Genomic DNA, 19,647 nt, shown 5'->3' on the forward strand with positions numbered 1-19,647 from the left:
GCTGAACCTTCTGAACTTCAATCGTGGATGCTTGTCGAGCAAGTTCTTCCTTCAAAGCACTTTCTTTCGCCAAATCAACGTGAAGAGATTCAAGGCGAGAATTCACCGAACTGATAAGAGAAGTGTTGTCGGCTTGGATAGAGGAACGCACAGCCTCAAACTTAGTTTGTTCTTCTTGAAGAGACTTGGAGAAAGAATCCACATAAGCATTCACCTTTGATGCATTCGTATCAGCATGCCCTTTAAGTGACTCAAGAAAGATCTGAGTACTATGAACAATTTCATTAATATCAGTGGTGGCCTTTTGGCAAGAGGAGGTAGACTCATTAACAGCTTTGGTGGATTTTTCAATGGACCCAGTGTATTGTTCAAGAGCAGTATCCAAAAAGGCTTTAAGAACAACACCACTATAGGACTTGCTGTCTTCAAGCAATTTATCCAATTTCTCATGAATGCTCTGCAAGTGTTGGCTGGTGATAGGAGCATCATCATCCTCATCAGTAGGAAGCCGATAGGGACTGAAGTATGTAGAGTCATACTCATCATTAGCACCACCGAGAGTGGCACCAGAATCGGTTGAATGGGAGGGTGAAAGAGGGTTAGTGATGACTGGAGGTTCGGTTTCAGTAGTTACCCCCGTATCAGATACGTTGACTCCTACTGTCGGTTCAGGAATAGTAGTGGTGGTGGATTGGGAAATTATAGGAGGTGGTAAGGGAGTGGTGGAAATAGGAATGGAAGAAACTGGTGGTGGTGGTGGTGGAAAAGAAGTTGTTGTTTGTGATGTGGTAGGTAGGGTTGGAACTGTCTGTTTCGGTGATGATGGTGGGGTTGGAAGTTTGTTATGAGGAGATTCGGTTGGAGTAGGAGATCGGGGAGGAGTGTTACCTCTCGGTGAGTCATGACGAATTTCCTCTTCTTCATCTTCCTCGTCATTTTCTGAGCTGGGAGGAGTGGGACTCTTGGACCTTTTTGCCATCCTTTTAATCTTCTTTGGTTTAAAAGAATCCCCTAGAGCAGACTTTCGCTTCTTGGACTTGGAAGTCTTGGACTTATCCTCCTCTGTTGGCTCTTTCTTTGTAGACGTTCGTTTACCTCGGTTACTAGGCTTGTCCACAGCAGCTAGTGCAGCCTGCTGTTCAGGAGATAGGACTCTCGGTTCCTTGGGAGGAAGTTTTTGATAATCAGCCATGAGTTTACTTTCAGCTGTAACACATCTATACATTGTCTCAGGGATAGAGCCAATGTGAGGGAACTTCTTAGGATCAGAAATTATGATTTTCTTCATGTGAAACGTAACAATAGACGCAACTAGAGCATCCTTCATCACCGGAATTTCCAAAGAATTTATCGCCCTTCTGGTAATGAGAGTCCATAATCGTGCACATGAGATTTCAGAATGCCTCGTTGTAGTGTTGAGGCTTTGCACCACTTGAGACCAGATGATCGTCCCATAATCAAGATTGAGACCATTGTAAAGGCCGTAGAGAAGGGTTAGGAAACCCTTGCTGGTGCCATCAGATCCAGCACTTCTCTCTGCCAAACTCTTGATGAGAAGAGTAAGCAGTCCATTCCATGGGGACGGTAGGCAGGACTTCTTAACCTTCGTTATTGTTGTAAGCACGTCAGTGTATCCTATTTCGTATAGCATCGAGAAAAGTTGAGTAGTGGTGATGAAATCGGGTGAAATCACAGATGAATCCACAGCGAGGTGCAATAAGGAACAAAATCTCCCTTTTGAAATAGAAGCCTTTTTAGAATGGATTAGAAAGTAGATTCTTTCCTTGTTCTTGTCATATGAGGAAGTAGAGTAAACTTGTGATAGAAGGGACATCGGAACGGCTTCCACTTGTGTTAGGGCTAGAACCAGTGGAGAATACTTCAAACACTCAACCACCTGCAGCATATACGAATCGTACAGAAACGGATTGAGTTCAATAATCATGTTATGATTTGGCTTGATCGAAAGCAATGTGGACGAAGCAGTCTGATCGTGAACCGATGAAGAAGTCGCCATTGTTGATCGAAGAAAGAAGATGAACAGTTTCAACTTGCCTTGTAATTTTGAGAGAATTGGTTGCTGGTAAAAGACAAATAAAAGTAGAAACCCTTTATATACCGTTGCTAGGAGAGAGAAAAATCATCATGATAATGACGTGATCACTAAAACGTCGCCTGAAAAAGCGCGATGTGACAGGTTGGTTACTCCCAGGTATACGTCAGCACACGTGTGTATAGAGACCGTTGAAATTCACGCGCCCAAATTCTTATCCTCAATCGACGTTTGAAATTCAGTTGCGCTCCAAGAAATAGGATTACCCCTGTTTTGCCAAAAGATAAACAAAAATCGAACTAACAACAACCAGAATGTTGGAAAATTAAAATTTTCGTGCAATAGAGTGACAAAAGATAAAGAAATAAAGCAAATGTGTATTGAATGTGAGTGATGTCTTATTATAAGACATAAAGCAGGTGATTCCAGGCAAGAATCGCTTCCTTCAAAGTCAAGATATACTTGAAGTGGTTGTGTGGTTTCCCGAAAAATACGATCAAGTGTTTGTAGAGAAACATTGAAAGGTTTTTTTTAAGTCATAGGCTTAAGGTGGCTTATCTTCAACCGAACATCGATTCTTAACATAAGACCGAACATTGGAAGAAGTACTTGTGAGACCGATGTGGTCTGTTGAACAAGTAGGTAGGATATATTTTATAATGACTAAAGAAGTTATAGAAATCTCAAAAACAAAAATAAACTGGATCTCTATGGGAAGAAAAGCCTTGGTGATAGACAAATGCATAAAAGATCACTAAAAAATTGAGAGTTCATTAGGTAACCAGTAAGATCTTGAATATTACAATTCACCGTCAATTCGTTGTTGGTGTTGGATTGTGGGTTTCACTCAGTACGTGGTAGACGTATCTAAGATCACAAACACAGATTTTGTGCAACCATAAACCTCAGTGGTAAAGACTGAGAGTCTCAAGGGTTACAGTGATGAACCGAAAGTTGATGGAGAAAGAAGGAGGGTGGTTAAGGAACCGAAAGTATCTTCTGCTATAAAGACGTGACTAAGCAGAAAAACTCTTAACTCATATGAGAAGAGTAAGGTAGCTCTAGACTGAGTTGATCTGAATAGCCTGATTGGGAAGAAACGATAGGTAGAGATCGAATCATTAAGGCCTTGCTCTAAGTCGTAGAGGCTTTGGTCAACATGCAGCAGCATGCTTCTAGGGACCCTTTACTAGTTCTAATGGAAATGATTATACCTGTCTTAGCTCCAAATTCTGTTGCACTGATACACTTGTGACCTAATGAAAGGAACAAACAAACAAACAAACACACCACATAAAATTTTTTTTTTGAAGTTTTCAAAAAGAAAATATTTTTGGATTTTTGAAGTTTTCTGAAAAATAATAAAAACAGAAAAAGAAAATATTTTTGGATTTTTGAAGTTTTCTGAAAAATAATAAAAACAGAAAAAAAAATATTTTTGGATTTTTGAAGTTTTAACAAAGTGTACAACCGAAACCTTATCTTAAAAGAATGAAGCGAAATAGACCAAACGTTCGGTTCATTTCGGTTTCTTAAAATTCCAGAGCCGAAATAGACCGAGCGGTCGGTTCATTTCGGTTCTCGAAAACTATAGAGCCGAAATAGACCGAGCGTTCGGTTCATTTCGGTTCCTTAAAATTCCAAAGCCGAAATAGACCGAGCGGTCGGTTCATTTCGGTTCTCGAAAATTATGGAACCGAAATAGACCGAGCGTTTGCTCTATTTAGCTTGTCTAATTTTTAGTAAGAGATTTGAGGATTCGGTACCGACTCTGCTTCCATCATTCCCAGGCCTTGTAAAATTTTATTAAAACTCGCTTCAGGCAAGGCTTTAGTGAATATGCCAGCCAGTTGATCAGAGGACCGAACGAAATGTACTTCCACGTTCCCATCTTCTACATGGTCCTTGATAAAATGATATCTAAGTGCAATATGCTTAGTCTTAGAGTGTTGCGCAGGATTGTGACAAATCCTTATTGCACTTTCTGAGTCACAATAGAGAGGAATCTTCTTCATACTCAGCCCATAATCTCTTAGTTGACTTTGAATCCATATAACTTGAGAAGTACAGGATGCTGCAGCTATATACTCAGCTTCGGCTGTTGAAAGTGATACACAGGTTTGCTTCTTGGACTGCCAACTAACAAGTTTTCCGTCAAGAAATTGGCATCCGCCTGTAGTGCTCTTTCGGTCCAGACCACATCCTCCAAGATCAGCATCAGAAAATGCTTGAATAAAGAATCCAGATCTAGCAGGATACCAGAGACCGAGAGATGAGGTTCGCTTCAGGTAACGGAAAATATTTTTCACTGCCACCATGTGAGGTTCTCTTGGATTAGCTTGAAATCTGGCACACTAACAAACAGAAAACATAATGTCCGGTCTACTAGCTGTTAGATACATTAGGGACCCTATCATTTGTCGATATAGTGTTATGTCAACATCAGGTTTTTCCAGAGAAGGTGTTAACTTAGTTCCAAACGCCATAGGAACCTTCACTTTTGAGTCTCCTGTCATGCCAAATTTTGTTAGCAGGGTCTTTGTGTACGCCTCCTGGTTGATAAAGATACCTTCTGGTCTTTGTCTAATATTCAAACCAAGGAAAAAACTAATCGGACCCATTGCGCTCATTTCAAATTTAGTCTCCATCAACTTCCTGAATTCAGCCGTTAGGCTAGGATTCGTGGAGCCGAAGATGATGTCATCGACATAAATTTGAACTATCATTAGATGTTCGCCTTCTTTCTTTCGGAAGAAGGTTGGGTCAACCGAACCTTGCTTAAATTTCGACATTTTCATAAAGCGAGTTAAAGTTTCATACCAGGCTCTCGGTGCTTGCTTCAAACCATAAACCGCTTTATCCAGCACATAGCAATGATCAGGGAATTTCTCATTCACAAACCCGGGAGGTTGCTCAACATACACTGTTTCTTCTAGTTCTCCATTCAAGAAAGCACATTTGACATCCATTTGGAAAACTTCGAAGTTTTTATGAGAAGCATATGCCAAGAAGATTCTAACTGATTCCAACCTAGCTACTGGAGCGAAGGTTTCCTCATAATCTATGCCTTCCTCTTGGCAATATCCTTTTACCACCAACCGAGCCTTGTTGCGAATGACATTCCCCTCTTTATCTAATTTATTTCTGAAGACCCATTTTAAGCCGACCACTGAAGCATCCTTTGGTGTGGGAATCAGCCTCCAAACTCGGTTGCGTTCAAACTCATGGAGCTCATCTTGCATTGCTTGAACCCAATCAGAATGATCAAGTGCAACATTAACTGTTTTCGGCTCGACCTTGGAGATAAACGAATTAAACATACATAATTCAACTTTAGAGAATAATGCAGTTTGTTTCGCTTTCAACTGTGAACGAGTAAGAACTTTCTCAGATGATTCACCAATAATTTGAGCTTTGGGATGGTCCTTGGTCCATTTGACTAACGGAGGATAATTTGGGTCATATGCTGGATCCTATTCAGCATTTACTTCCTCTTCAAATTCTGATTGATCACCATCGCCTTCGTCAGTTGCATTCTCTTTCTCCCCCTCGACTGGCGAAGTGTAACCTGTGGCAGCATCAGAGTTTGCATCCTCTGTGGGAGTTGGATTCTCCCCCTCGATTGGACTACTATTGGGTGGGTTTGGAGTTGTATGTTCCCCTTCGCCTGGACCTTTATGAGTTGGGGACTGAATTAGATTCTCCCCCTCGAAAGATACTTCGGTTGTCTTGGGTGCAGATGAACTCTCCCCCTTGAACGATGAGCCTCTGTTTGGAGAGTCAGTGGAGGGTTGACCACCTGTCGGTTTAGGAGGTTCAGTTTCTATTTCTTTGGCATCTTCATCTATGATCTTCTTGAGATTATCTATTTTGTTGTCAGCCGCTTTCGCTTCGGAGTGTACTGCTTTCTCTGGTTCATCAAATAGCCGAATGTACTCTTCAAACAAGTTGGATATGGGAACCGAGACTTGTCCTGATGCAGGAAAAATTTCTCCTAAGTCACTTTCGTTCCTTTGAACTTTCTTCATGTAATTATCATCAAAGGTTACATAATATGTTTCTTCAATTCTTTTGAAGTGTTTGTTCAACACTCTGTATGCCTTTGACGTTAGCGAATAACCCAGAAAGATTCCCTCATCGGCTTTGACATCAAACTTGTTTTGGTTCTCTTTAGAATTGAAAATAAAGCACCGTGAACCGAATACGTGGAAAAATTTGACGTTGGGCTTTCTATTGTTCAGAATCTCATATGGAGTGATTGAGAATCTTTTGTTGAGCAAGGATCGGTTCTGAGTGTAGCACACGGTTGCAACTGCATCAGCCCAGAAGTATAACGGAAGAGAAGCGAAACTGAGCATGGTTCTGGCTGCCTCACATAAAGAACGGTTTCGTCTTTCAACAATCCCATTCTGTTGTGGTGTATAAGGGGCCGAAAAATTGTGAGTTATCCCCTTGTCAGCCAGAAAGTCCTCAAAATCTTTATTCTTGAATTCCAGACCGTTGTCACTCCTGACATTCCTCACCGTCTTTCGCAGCTGCACTTCTACTTGCTTGATAAATGTCTTCAACTTGGGAGTTGCATCTGATTTCTGCTTAAGAAAGAAAACCCAGGTGAAGCGAGAAAAATCATCTACAATAACAAGAATGTACTTACTACCACCGATGCTCTCGATAGCCGAAGGTGCACATAAGTCAATGTGCAATAGTTCAAGAGCTTCAACAATCTTTGTATTGATTTGTGTAGGGTGGCTCTTTCTGCTTTGTTTGCCTATCTCACATGCTGCACACAGATGTTCCTTGTCAAACTTGAGAAGAGGGAGGCCTCGAACGTAATCACCAAGCACCAATTTATTAATGTCTTTGAAGTTCAGGTGCGATAGACGTCGATGCCACAACCAGCTTTCATCAGTGTTCGCCTTTGACATCAGACATATTGCTAGTTTTCCTCGTATTGGATTGAGATTTAAAGGATACATTTCTCCCTTGCGTTCAGACTTTAGCAGAACCTTTTTCGATTTCTTTTCTATTATTTCGGAGCCCTCATCATCAAATGATACTTTCAGACCTGTTCCCACAACTAATTCTGACACGCTGATGAGGTTATGCTGCAATCCTTCCACATACGCCACTTTTCGAATCGAGAAATCTCCATTGGTTATCATACCATATCCCTTGATTGTTCCATATGAGTTATTTCCATACTTTACACACCCACCATCTTTTAGGGACCGAAACTCCCTCAGCTCTTCCTTCCTTCATGTCATGTGACGCGAGCAGCCACTGTCTATATACCATTCATCATCGAACTGCTCGTCACTGATTACCTGCAAATTCAAACAGATTTAGGAACCCAAAGTTTCTTGGGTCCTGGTGAGTCTTTCACAAAAAAAGGAAGTACAGAAGAAATATCAACCAAATATATTCTTTTTACTAGAGTGGTTTGATCTTTTCTTTTAATGGTATACACCTTGATTTTAGTTTTATCTTGTTTAATTTTTGGTGCATTAGTTGGTGTGTTGTTAGATGGTTTGGGACTTTTCTTTTGAATCCTAGGGTTAGCTGACTTTTTCTTATTATGGTACTCAGATTTTGATTTGAGCTTTCCCTTTCCTTTGATGTCCTTCATTGAATTTGTTTTGCTATGGGAGTTAGAAGGACCGAAACTAGACTTGGGACCGAAACTTGACTTTCGGTTCTGAGAGCCAATGTGGGGACCGAAACTTGAATTTCGGTTTGGTACGCTAGTTTGGGAACCGAAAGTAGATGTTCGGTTCTGACATTTGGAATAGTAGGAATTTGGGCTGAAATTTTCTTTTCCTTTCAGCTTTTCCTTTCCTTTATCCGTTGATTCTTTCTTAGGAGGTACGTAGTTGGGATTTTGAGATTCCCAATGACGTTTTCGCTCATTCAGATTCTTTGCGTATCTTTGATTTCTTAAGCGTTTCTATTCAGCTAACTCCTTCTGTGATTTGTGGATATTGAAGCTAGCCTTTGGCTTCTCCTTTTTACTTTCGGTTGTATTTGTTGGAACAGTTGGTTCTGTCATCGGTTCTTCAGGGATTTCTTTAGTTCCACTTATGCTTGGTTTGTAGAAACTTGAGGGTTTGTTGATGGGTTCAGCAACATATCTTCCTTTAACCCTCCATGAAGTTTGCTCAGATAAGCCTACAGTTTCGTCTGCGTTGTCAATAGGGGCAGACCAGAAGTAATCGTCACATCCTTCAGCATTGTCTTTGTCGACCAAGATCTTTAATTTTGCCGTTTGTTTAGCAGTGACCCCTGTAACTGCATATACCTGATTCGGCACAGTTTGAACCTTTTGATAGACCATAGCTTTTTCCTTGAGTTTCTGTGGCTTTTCTTTCGACAAGCGAGCGAATTCAACCGAATTTTCAGAAATGAGGGGTTTCTCATTCTCGGTTTCACTCTTCATGAACTCAGAGCAATCAACTTCGTCTTCTACTGAGATTTCACTCATCTCACTTTCCTCATCAAATTCAGATGTATTTTCTAAGTTCATTTTATTTTCTGAAGTTAATTTTGCATTAGACAAGTCAAGTGATTGAATAGTGTCCGACTTAATTTTCAACCTATCATTTTCATCTAAAATATTTTTGAGCATACATTTGTGTTCCTTAGAATCAATGAAGGTTTCTATCTTGTCCAGTCCTATTTTGTAAGACATGGATGTCTCTTCTGATGATACTACTGATTCACATTCTGCTATGACCTCATCCTCCGTAAATTCAAGGAAGGGTAAAATCATCTTATGAATCTTCTTTCCTATCTCACAACTTAAATGCAATATTAAAGTATAAACGCTTAGCAATTAAACAAAAAACATTCCTTTGTTTTAAAAACTTTAAATTGTCTCTTTGCAAATAAATACTTTCATCCCTAGCCCTAATTAACTTCGCCTCCTTCAGCTCAATCCACATCCTTCTCTCCTCACTTTTTGAAGACACCCTGCTGAGTTGGTCAGTTAGGTTAGAATTCGTTAAGCGAGTTTGCATGAGACTACCACTTAAGTTAGAAAATTTAAATTTTAATTCATTTAATTCTTCTTCGTAATCTGTTATTGGAACTTTAAGTGATTCAAGGATGGATTGTACCTTTTTGATCAGTCGATCGCAGTCGTTGATCTTCTCACTCATAGGCTTGGCTGCAAAACACTTTTCCTCAGTCAGGTTTGGTTCCTCACTTGCACTTTCGGTTGATGAACCAGCTGTGACAATTAAACACCTTCCAGCCGAACCAACTTCCTTTGCCACATAAGCCTTTCCATGAGTGAGCTTTCTCACTTCTTCATCTTCATAATCGGTTGACCAAACTTCAACGCCACCGAACTCTAAATTATCTGCATTCTCCTGCACAATCAAGGCATTCATAGAACTATTAGTCGCCTTCTTTTTCTTGATCTCTTCCAACTTGTGCATATAGTACGCCTCATCATCTTCACCATCTCTTTTCTCAGCCATTTTCCTTAGCATGCAATCTTTGGCAAAGTGGTTCTTGCCATGACAGTAATTGCAGTCGAACCCAGAGTCTCCTGCAAGCTTGCTCTCCTTCTTGTCTTCATCCTTTTGAGAAGAGATTTTTGCTTCATCCTTCACCTTCTCAGAACTATAACTTCCTTGCTAGTTTCGGTTCTTGTTGACAGGAAATTTTCTTCGTGCAAACTTCTTTGGATTGGTGACCATCATAGCATACTCTTCGCTTGTAAGATCACACTCAGACATATCAGACTCTTTTTCTTCTTCTGCAATGCTTTTTCCTTTTGAGACAAGGGCTAGCGATCCCACACCGGAAACTACCTTCGCTTCTTTGGTTACTACACTCTCATGGGACTTAAGTATTCCCACAAGTTTCGCCAGTGAGTAAGACTTAAACTGTTCGTGTGCTTTCACGGTTGAAACCACAGCCATCCATTCCGGTCTTAGCCCGTTCATGAAGGTCACCTTATGCTCAATCAACTTTCTTTCTATTCCATGCTTGATCATCTTACTTAGGAGATGATTGAACCGATCGAAAGTTTGTATGAGTTTCTCCTTCGGTTTCGGTTCGAAAACTCCAAATTCTGACAGCAGCAAGGTTTGAATGGAGTGTTCTAGATCTTCATCGGTTGAATAAAGTTCTTTCAACCTATCCCAGATTTCTTTGGCCGTCGTGCATGAACCAACCAATCGAAAAGTGTCAGATTGCAAAGCGAATCTGATCATTCTCATGGCCTTCACGTTACACAGCAACTTGTCTTTCTCATCTTGTGACATCTTCTCTACATCCGCCACCAGCTTGTTATATTCCTTTTGGGACTTAACTATCGTTTTCGTTCCTGAATGAACAAACGGCCCAAGTGTGATAGCTTCCCATATGAGATAGCCATTATCTTCAGATTCAACCACGTAGTCTTCAAAGTGATGCGCCCATACTTCATACTCTTGAGTGTAGAGTATGGGTATCCTGGTTGTTGATCCAATGCTGTTTGAGATGTTGATGGGATTTGTTTGCGAATCTTCGTGAGACATGGTGAGCTGCTAGACTCAAACCTGTAAACTCGAGATTAGGGTTTTATCTGAAACAGAGTTGTCGTCGATATGAAGAAGACGGCTTCTATTTATACGATAAAAGCGGAAACCCTAAAGAATTCTGAATACAGAAGGAATGTGTATTGATCACACAGTCTCCTGCTCTGATACCAATTGTTAGAACAAAGTTCACTTAGGATCATTAGATTCTATGCAGGCAAACGATTAAGAACGTAATTATGAACACGAGAATGGCTTTGAATGTGTCGTATGATTAAAACTTCAACACCTCAGAAGAGCTCGATTAAGAACTTCGACTGTAGAGGTGTTTTAGGGTTACAAAACAATAAACGTAATAATCAATCTTTTCTAATGCATACATGCATGCATATTTATAGTATAACCCTACTAGATAATCACGGATGGACAAGCCCAATCCGGATACAAAACATAAAGCCCATGACGCAACACAATTAGACTCTACAACTATTTGACTCGGAACTGTTCTAAAAATTCGAGGTATTTCGAATTGTTTGTTGAAACGGACAAAGTCAGGGAAAACCTCTGAAAATTTTTCAATATTGAACCTTGGACATATAATAGTTCCAAATCGAGTCTCTTTATAAAGAAGATCTTTTGTCTCATGGTAGCCTGCTCTAGTCCCCTTGAGAAACTTTTGTCATTGGGTTAGCCATACACTTCACATTTTTCTAGCGATTCACATGGCATCTTCAAATGATACAAGTCTTGGATAAGAATCTACAACGTACTAGAACGCCCTTTTTGACGATCCTTTACTCCGACAGCATCTACGGTTCCTCGGACAATGTGATATCTCACACCGGGTAAATCCTTAGCCCTCCCCCTCTTACTAAGACTACAGAATGTTCTTGTGAATTATAGCCAATACCGGGTATATAAACAGTGATTTCAAATCCAGAGGTTAATCGTACTCTGGCAACTTTACGTAGGGCATAGTTTGGTTTTTTTGGGGTGATAGTGGAAAAGTTGACAGATAAGTCACCCTTACTGCTACTCTACAGAACCGTACGTGAGATTTTCACCTCATACGGCTCCTCGTTCAATTCTTTCGAAGTTATTGTATCCTTTTCCGCGTTCGAGAATCCCCTCCCCTCTTCCACTCCGTCCCGAAGAATAACTAGGACCAATTTAGTCACGTTATCATGTTCCAATTGAACACTTTTCGTTTTTGATTATCGTCTTTAACAAACCTATGCGGATCCAATCACGATATTATAATAAGAACAAGAGATCTTTCTCGATCAATCCCCTTGCCCCTCATTCTTCGAGAATCAGAAAGATCCTTTTCAAGTTTGAATTTGTTCATTTGGAATCTGAGTTCTTCTACTTCATTTTTATTTATTTATTTTATTTTCATTTTTATTTATTTATTTTATTTATTTTTATTTAATATCAATATTTTTGCCTCTCTTTTTTTATATTATTCCTTATGTCCCATAGGTTTGATCCTTAAGAATTGGACTCATTTTCTCATTAAGCGAAGGATACGAAATAAATCAGATTGATTAAAAGCACTATGTGAAATATTCGGTTTTTTCCTCTTCCTCTATGTCACACCCCGAAACCGATGGCGGAAACGTTCCGGGGCGGAGTGACGTCATGCGTAGTATCACACAATTGTATCATAGCAAGCATAGTAAACACAACCAAACATTGAATACATACATGAAAAAGGTTTACATTGTTTAATACATAGTTTTGTTCATATCAAAAGTAAAGACGTGACTCTAACGCTCCATCTTCTCCGAACTCCTGGAAGTACCTGTCTACTAATTCCCTGAGAATACAAGCAGTTTTGAAATAATATCAGCATAAAGCTGGTGAGTTCATAAGCGTTTAGTTCTGGTGAAAGAAATGTTTCTTTGATCCGTTGAATAGTGTTTTCCCAAGCAAATCCTATATTTTCTTATGAAAGAAGTTTGATTATCCATTAGTTATACGTTAGACCGCCTGTTTATGAAAGATTAAGTTATCCCAGGAAAATCCTACATTTTCCATAAAAGAAGTTTGTTATCGATTCTGAAATGAGGTGTACAAGTATCTACCATACTCGTATCGTTAGATGAAGTCTCCTTGAAAAACCCTGTTTACTCTCAGTGAGATGGATTAGCCTTATTACATAAATAAAACTAATAAAGAAGTAGTGAACTAGAACCTAAGGACATTACTAATGCCCTCTAGTAATCAAATTGGTTATTACTTTGAGGTTAGTTCACTTATTTTATTATTACATAAGTAAATTTTTGCTACCTAAGTTGTGAGTGCCATAACCGTACTTAGACTGGATAAGGCACGTAACGGGGCCAGTATCTTTTATGACTTTGTCACCCCTGAACCTAATGGTTCCGCTGTAGCTAGCAGCGAGGGTGCGGGATAGTCAGTCCCATATAGATCTATACACAATAGTCACGCTCTCCCTCCAAGAGATTCTGGTTATAATTCATAGTCCTCCACTCACGAATCCGAGGGCGTGTTACCAAGGACAAGTCTCAAACTTAGCCTAACAAATTTACAAGTAACAATATCGAAAATCCTGTTTATGATTTGCATGAATCCTTTATAAAATAATACATATTATAACATGACTCACAAGTTTCTTGCTTTAGATTTGAAAACTGTTTCTAATAGTTGATTCCTTAATCGTTTGGTAAAACGTTTTTCTGAGTTAAAAGCATACTGAACATAAAATCATTCTATGCAAAATGAGATAATTTGAGCACAAGTTTCCTTGTACTTTTGCTTGCATTCCCCCTGAAAACATGAAAAACTCGGAAAAAGCATAGGGTATGAACTCACCGTTTAACGTAGGATCTGGGTGTATGATCGGTTACGAATGTTGAGTGTCAACCGAGGTTTCGTATGCAAGTGGATCCTATTAACATGTGATAACACATATGTGTGTTAGAATTAGGGTGTTTCATGGCTAAACATGACCGAAAACCACCCTAAGGACTTGGAAATGCTTGTCGGGACCCTATATGATCAAACAAGGGAGATGTACGGCAAAAAGGGTGTGTGTGCGGCCAGGGTGTGCGGTCAGCAGGTGTGTGCGGTTGCACACAGGATTGTGCGGCCGTACAGAGGGTGTGTACGGCCGTACACAGGATTGTGCGGCCGTACACTCCTCATTTGTGCCTGAAATGTCGATTTTGAGGTGTTCTAGTGCTAATATCAAGTCCAACTAGTAAATGGAGGCCAAACTCTTCACTTTGGAGAGTCTTTTAAGGTGTGTGCGGCCACCTTATGAAGATGTGTGGCCGTACACCTTCAAAGAATGAAGAACACGAAGAACACTATGAGTTTTAGGCTTAGATTCAGGTGTCTTACCAATATAACAAGCTGAATGATGAAGTAGTTCACGTTTTTTAGGCCTTTTGAGTGTTTTTGGATGAAGTTTTTAGAGAGAGAGAAAGTAGTGAGAGAAAGTAGAGTGCAGCCAAAGGAAAGGAATGAGTGAAGGGGGTCTCCTTATATATATAAGGGTGAGTGTGCGGCTGGAGGGTGGGTGTGCGGCCGCACACCCGTGTGTACGGCCGTACACACCTCGCATGAGTGTGTATGGCCCGATTTTGCTTCTAAACGACATGTTGACTCATTCCTAATCTCAACCTTGGTCATACTCAAGCTTAGAATCACATAAACGAACCGTCAAACAGTGCCAGAACTCAACGAAACATGTTTAACTTTGATTGAATTGGCTAAGTGTGCGGGACAGAAGTTCCGGGTTGTCACATCATCCCCTCGTTAGAGGGAATTTCGTCCCGAAATTTAAGAATAAGAATATAACTCGTGGTCTTGGAAAAAGATGTAGGTATTTAAGGTTCATGGGACTCTCGTGCTCCCAAGTGAATCCAAGTTCCTGTTTGACATTCTAGCAGACCTTCACTATCGGGATGTGACGTTATTTCGTTCGCTTGACTCCTCGATCCGTGGGCTCGGATGATTCTCTCACAAAGTGTAGACTCTCGTCTAACTCGAGGCTGTCGAGAGGAAATCGTAAGTGTCTCATTGGCCGGACACTCAATTCGGTTTGGAACGAGGAAGACGAGATGAGCGTTGCTAAGCGCTCGAGGTAACTGGGGTTTGTGCGCTATGGGACAGATCCTAGCAAGGATCTTGGACGGTCTAACGTATCTTGGATTTAGCTTTCTACGCTTTCCGAAGCGTATCAGGCTTTTCTAGGGTGAAACCTGTAAGAAAGACACGTTCGCCAATCGGGGACTCCAATAGTTTTTGTCTATTAACAACATAGCCCCCTTCGTACTATCTTTTCTGCCGTCTCTCGGATGATTTCAGGACTCCTGAGAGTGCTGTCGGGGACTTGACTCTTGTCTATTTGCGTGTCGCCCGCCTCAGCCCAGCATAGATGGGGTCTGTACTTATGGCTGCAGAGGGCGTTGAACGTCGCAGCCTTGCTACTGGAAAGGTCGCCGTTGTTGCAAGAAGGTTCAATTAAGGATAGATGTGGGTCCCATGACACATCCTCAATTGTCCGGATGGTTCTCTTAATTTGTCCTTCTTTTTGCGGATGATAATCTTCGTATGAATACTTTCGGATTTCGAAGAGAGATGAATTCTTTGGAGTTCGCATCTGGTTGTCGTCACGAGCGACGGGAGTTTCGCGATCGAACGACTTAAGACAAAAGGGTTTGGTATAACATGGACTCAGTCGAGCTAGACAGAATGGTGTCATAGAATCGCGTGTCAAGTTAGTCCGGGAGGATCGTTTTGCTAGCACATTGGCATCTCTAAATGAACGTCTCTGGTATTTTCTGCGTTTGATTTGGACTTGGTAGGTACTACTACTAATGTGGGGGTCCAAATGTTTTGAAACTATGGGCTCTCGATGGAATGGTTCTCACTAGATTTTCCTATGATTTCTTGGCGTATACAAGTCATGTATAATTACAACTGACCCTAATGTATACACTAGGCTACCATAATTTACCCATTAGGGCATCAACTTTTAAAAGTCCGTCGTGATTAAATTTGGACGGGAAAGAAATCACGATTATGAATATTTATTGAGGTTTTTCGGAAACGTACCAATACACAGTAGGTTTCTTTGATGCTTCCTCATTCCCTGAGGTTAGACTCCTCATGTTTCCTCATTGTTCTTCTCTGTTGGGCAGTCTCTTTTGAGATGTCCCATTTCGCCACATACGCAACACACTTGGACTATGCTAGCATCAGTAGTGGAAGTGATGTGTTGGGTCGGGGTCTTTGCGAAGCGGGCTTCCTTGCCATCCGTAAGTCTTGGACAATTTCTTTTGTAATGTCCGGGTTCACCACAATTGTAGCAAACCTGGCCCATCTGTATGCCAGGAATCGAGGTGTTTGGCTGTGCAGGTGCCCTACAACATCGCGTGGTGTGCCCTTGTCTATTGCAGTTCTCACATCGAAGTCCGCAACACTTTCCTACGTGGTGGAAGTTGCATTTCTCGCAACTTGGAAGTTTTCCAGCATATTGCCGCGCTGGCGTTGGCACCGGTTGGGCGGATGCGGCGGTTGTAGAAGTTATCTCGAGTTGTCGTTTCCTGGCAAGTTTCTGAGATGACTTGTCCTTCCTCTCGGACCAAAATTTCCGTTTTGCGCTCTTAGGTTTGGGAGTTGGAATGTTCCCTTGGACAAGCCCTTGCTGATTTCGTGGTGTGTTGTTACAGCTTGAGGTGTGGGAGTCGTTCCCATTCCCATTCAGGTTGTGAGTGTTAAGAACAGCTAGGGCGGCTGCTACGGCTGCGGTGACAGTAGCTTGGAACGTAGCTGAGTCCATCTGGAGGATTGGTGCCTTACTGGTGGATTGGTTCTACTTTTTCGGAGGCATGATCTGCTACATGTCAAGAAAAGAGTTTGTGAGCAACAATGGTTGCCTCTGGATGTATCCTAAATGTTTGTCTACACATTGATATTTCCCGTTTTGCTAACTGACTCTCTTTGATATGACCCACATCCCCATGATGTGGCCTTAGCAAGGATAGAAAAGATTTGAGTACACAAGATCACATAAAATAAGTTTAAGAATTCTTGTTTGCTCACCCCATCAAGCTGGCTGAGTAACTCTCCCATCTCTTCGGCTCCAGATGAAATGAAGCGTTAGCTATAAGAGTAGTTACGGGTATCAAGTCGACACGGGATTCAACTTGACGCCCGGGAGAAATCACTGGAATGTCTTTGGAGAAGACATCGGGAAAGTAGCGGACTTCGGAAATGCTCTCGAGGTCTTTAACTTTTTGCGTCTCATCGACAACACGAGCCAGGAATGCATAACATTCCTTTCGTAGATGTTCCTAGGCTTTGCCGTAGGAAACGATACGAAGGTTCGAACGATCTTATCACTGAAACTAGTGAGGACTCCGTCAGAGGGACGATCGAGACGAATCGCTTCCTCGAAGCAAGGACATTGGCATGATGTGATGCTCATTCGTCCTATGCCGATTGAAGCTTTTCATGGATACTGATATGAAATCGATGGGGAAACGGAATGATCGTCTAAGGTAAGAGCACATCCTATGAGGCATGATTTAGCTGAAATACGATTGTTGTCATCATAACTGAAACTGAGATTACATAGTCTGGAACTCAGGACCTAACAATAGGTCTAAGTCTTAACAATAAAGAGAAAATTTCGGCAATATGGAAGACAGAGATGTTTACGGGAAAGAGCTACTCAGAACATAAACATGAAAGTTATTCCTTAGACGAGAAAGGAAGAACAAGTAGAGTGTTCCTCTATTGGCGACGGGCACTCCTCAGGTGAGACCCTGATTCGGCCAGTTGTCGCTCTGCGTAAAGCAGGCGTCCTTCATACTCTGACTGGCGGGCTCGGAGCTCTATGACCTCGGCTCGGGTTATAGCTAATTCTCACCGCAGAGTTTCATTGCTCCTCGTAATTCTCCCGTGAGCAACTTCAAGATTACGAATGTGGTTTGTGTTGGCCTCCGAGTTTGCCTCAAGTTCCATAGTTCGCTGTAAGGTTGGCACACCTAGCTCCACATTGCAAGCCACTCGGCATATCAGGATTGGAAGAGCCCTGTCTGCGGGTCCTCCTTCATCCAGATTGTAGAAGTTGCGGTTTCCGTCGTATAGGAGGGGTTGGCCTTGCTCATGGCTCCACCTATTCAACTCCCGGCCCACATGGGCGTTGGACCTTGGAATTCAGCTCGATAATTAGGATTCAGTATTGGAGCCACTGGGGTAAGTTCTCGACTTTAGGTTCTGAGTTAGTCTCTTCAGGAAATGGTTCGGCAAAGCCATCGCCGAAAGGGATTTCATGGTTTCCTTCTGGCTCTGGTTCGATCCATCCACCATCTCCTTGGTTGGGAAAGTACGGGTCGCCAAGGAGATGGAATCCAGCCATGCTATCTACGCTCGGTGAAGGATGGGTCCTTGGGTAAGTTTTCGGCTTAGTTGCTATAGCATCCTAAAATACTCCTATAGTAATTTAATCCTTATGTTTGGCTCTAGAACTCCTCTAGTAACTAGGTAAGTTTTAGACTTGCTGTAACACCATAGTCACTCCCAAGCACATGTTGGTCATGTCTCGAATGAATATAGTTGATCAGGCTATATTGATCCTAGACATGATTACATAACCGCCCAGGTTTAACCGCAGTGTCCAACATCCAAATACTTTTATTTTGTTCTACTTATGACACGGATTCTTGTACTCGGGTATACTTGTATACTTTGTTATAAAAATACTTATATTTTTTAAAGTATACTTTTAGTTTAGAGCACTTAGGCCCCTTAATGTTTATAGTTGTATACCATGTAAGGTTCGGTATACTTAGTTCACTATAAACAATAGCTCTGATACCAATCTGTCACACCCCGAAACCGATGGCGGAAACATTCCGGGGCGGAGTGACGTCATGCGTAGTATCACACAATTGTATCATAGCAAGCATAGTAAACACAACCAAACATTGAATACATACATGAAAAAGGTTTACATTGTTTAATACATAGTTTTGTTCATATCAAAAGTAAAGACGTGACTCTAACGCTCCGTCTTCTCCGAACTCCTAGAAGTACCTGTCTACTAATTCCCTGAGAATGCAAGCAGTTTTGAAAGAATATCAGCATAAAGCTGGTGAGTTCATAAGCGTTTAGTTCTGGTGAAAGAAATGTTTCTTTGATCCTTTGAATAGTGTTTTCCCAAGAAAATCTTATATTTTCTTATGAAAGAAGTTTGATTATCCATTAGTTATACGTTAGACCGCCTGTTTATGAAAGATTAAGTTATCCTAGGAAAATCCTACATTTCCCATAAAAAGAAGTTTGTTATCGATTCAGAAATGAGGTGTACAAGTATCTACCATAGTCGTATCGTTAGATGAAGTCTCCTTGAAAAACCCTGTTTACTCTCAGTGAGATGGATTAGCCTTATTACATAAATAAAACTAATAAAGAAGTAGTGAACTAGAACCTAAGGACATTACTAATGCCCTCTAGTAATCAAATTGGTTATTACTTTGAGGTTAGTTCACTTATTTTAATATTACATAAGTAAATTTTTGCTACCTAAGTTGTGAGTGCCATAACCGTACTTAGACTGGATAAGGCACGTAACGGGGCCAGTATCTTTTATGACTTTGTCACCCCTGAACCTAACGGTTTCGCTGTAGCTAGCAGCGAGGGTGCGGGATAGTCAGTCCCATATAGATCTATACACAATAGTCACGCTCTCCCTCCAAGAGATTCTGGTTATAAGTCGTAGTCCTCCACTCACGAATCCGAGGGCGTGTTACCAAGGACAAGTCTCAAACTTAGCCTAACAAATTTACAAGTAACAATATCGAAAATCCTGTTTATGATTTGCATGAATCCTTTATAAAATAATACATATTATAACATGACTCACAAGTTTCTTGCTTTAGATTTGAAAACTGTTTCTACTAGTTGATTCCTTAATCGTTTGTTAAAACGGTTTTCTGAGTTAAGAGCATACTGAACATAAAATCATTCTATGCAAAATGAGATAATTTGAGCACAAGTTTCCTTGTACTTTTGCTTGTATTCCCCCTA

The sequence above is a fragment of the Lactuca virosa genome, chromosome 4, assembly GCF_052849685.1.
Source record: "Lactuca virosa cultivar CGN04683 chromosome 4, Lactuca_virosa_CGN04683_v6, whole genome shotgun sequence".
NCBI classification, from domain to species: domain Eukaryota; kingdom Viridiplantae; phylum Streptophyta; class Magnoliopsida; order Asterales; family Asteraceae; genus Lactuca; species Lactuca virosa.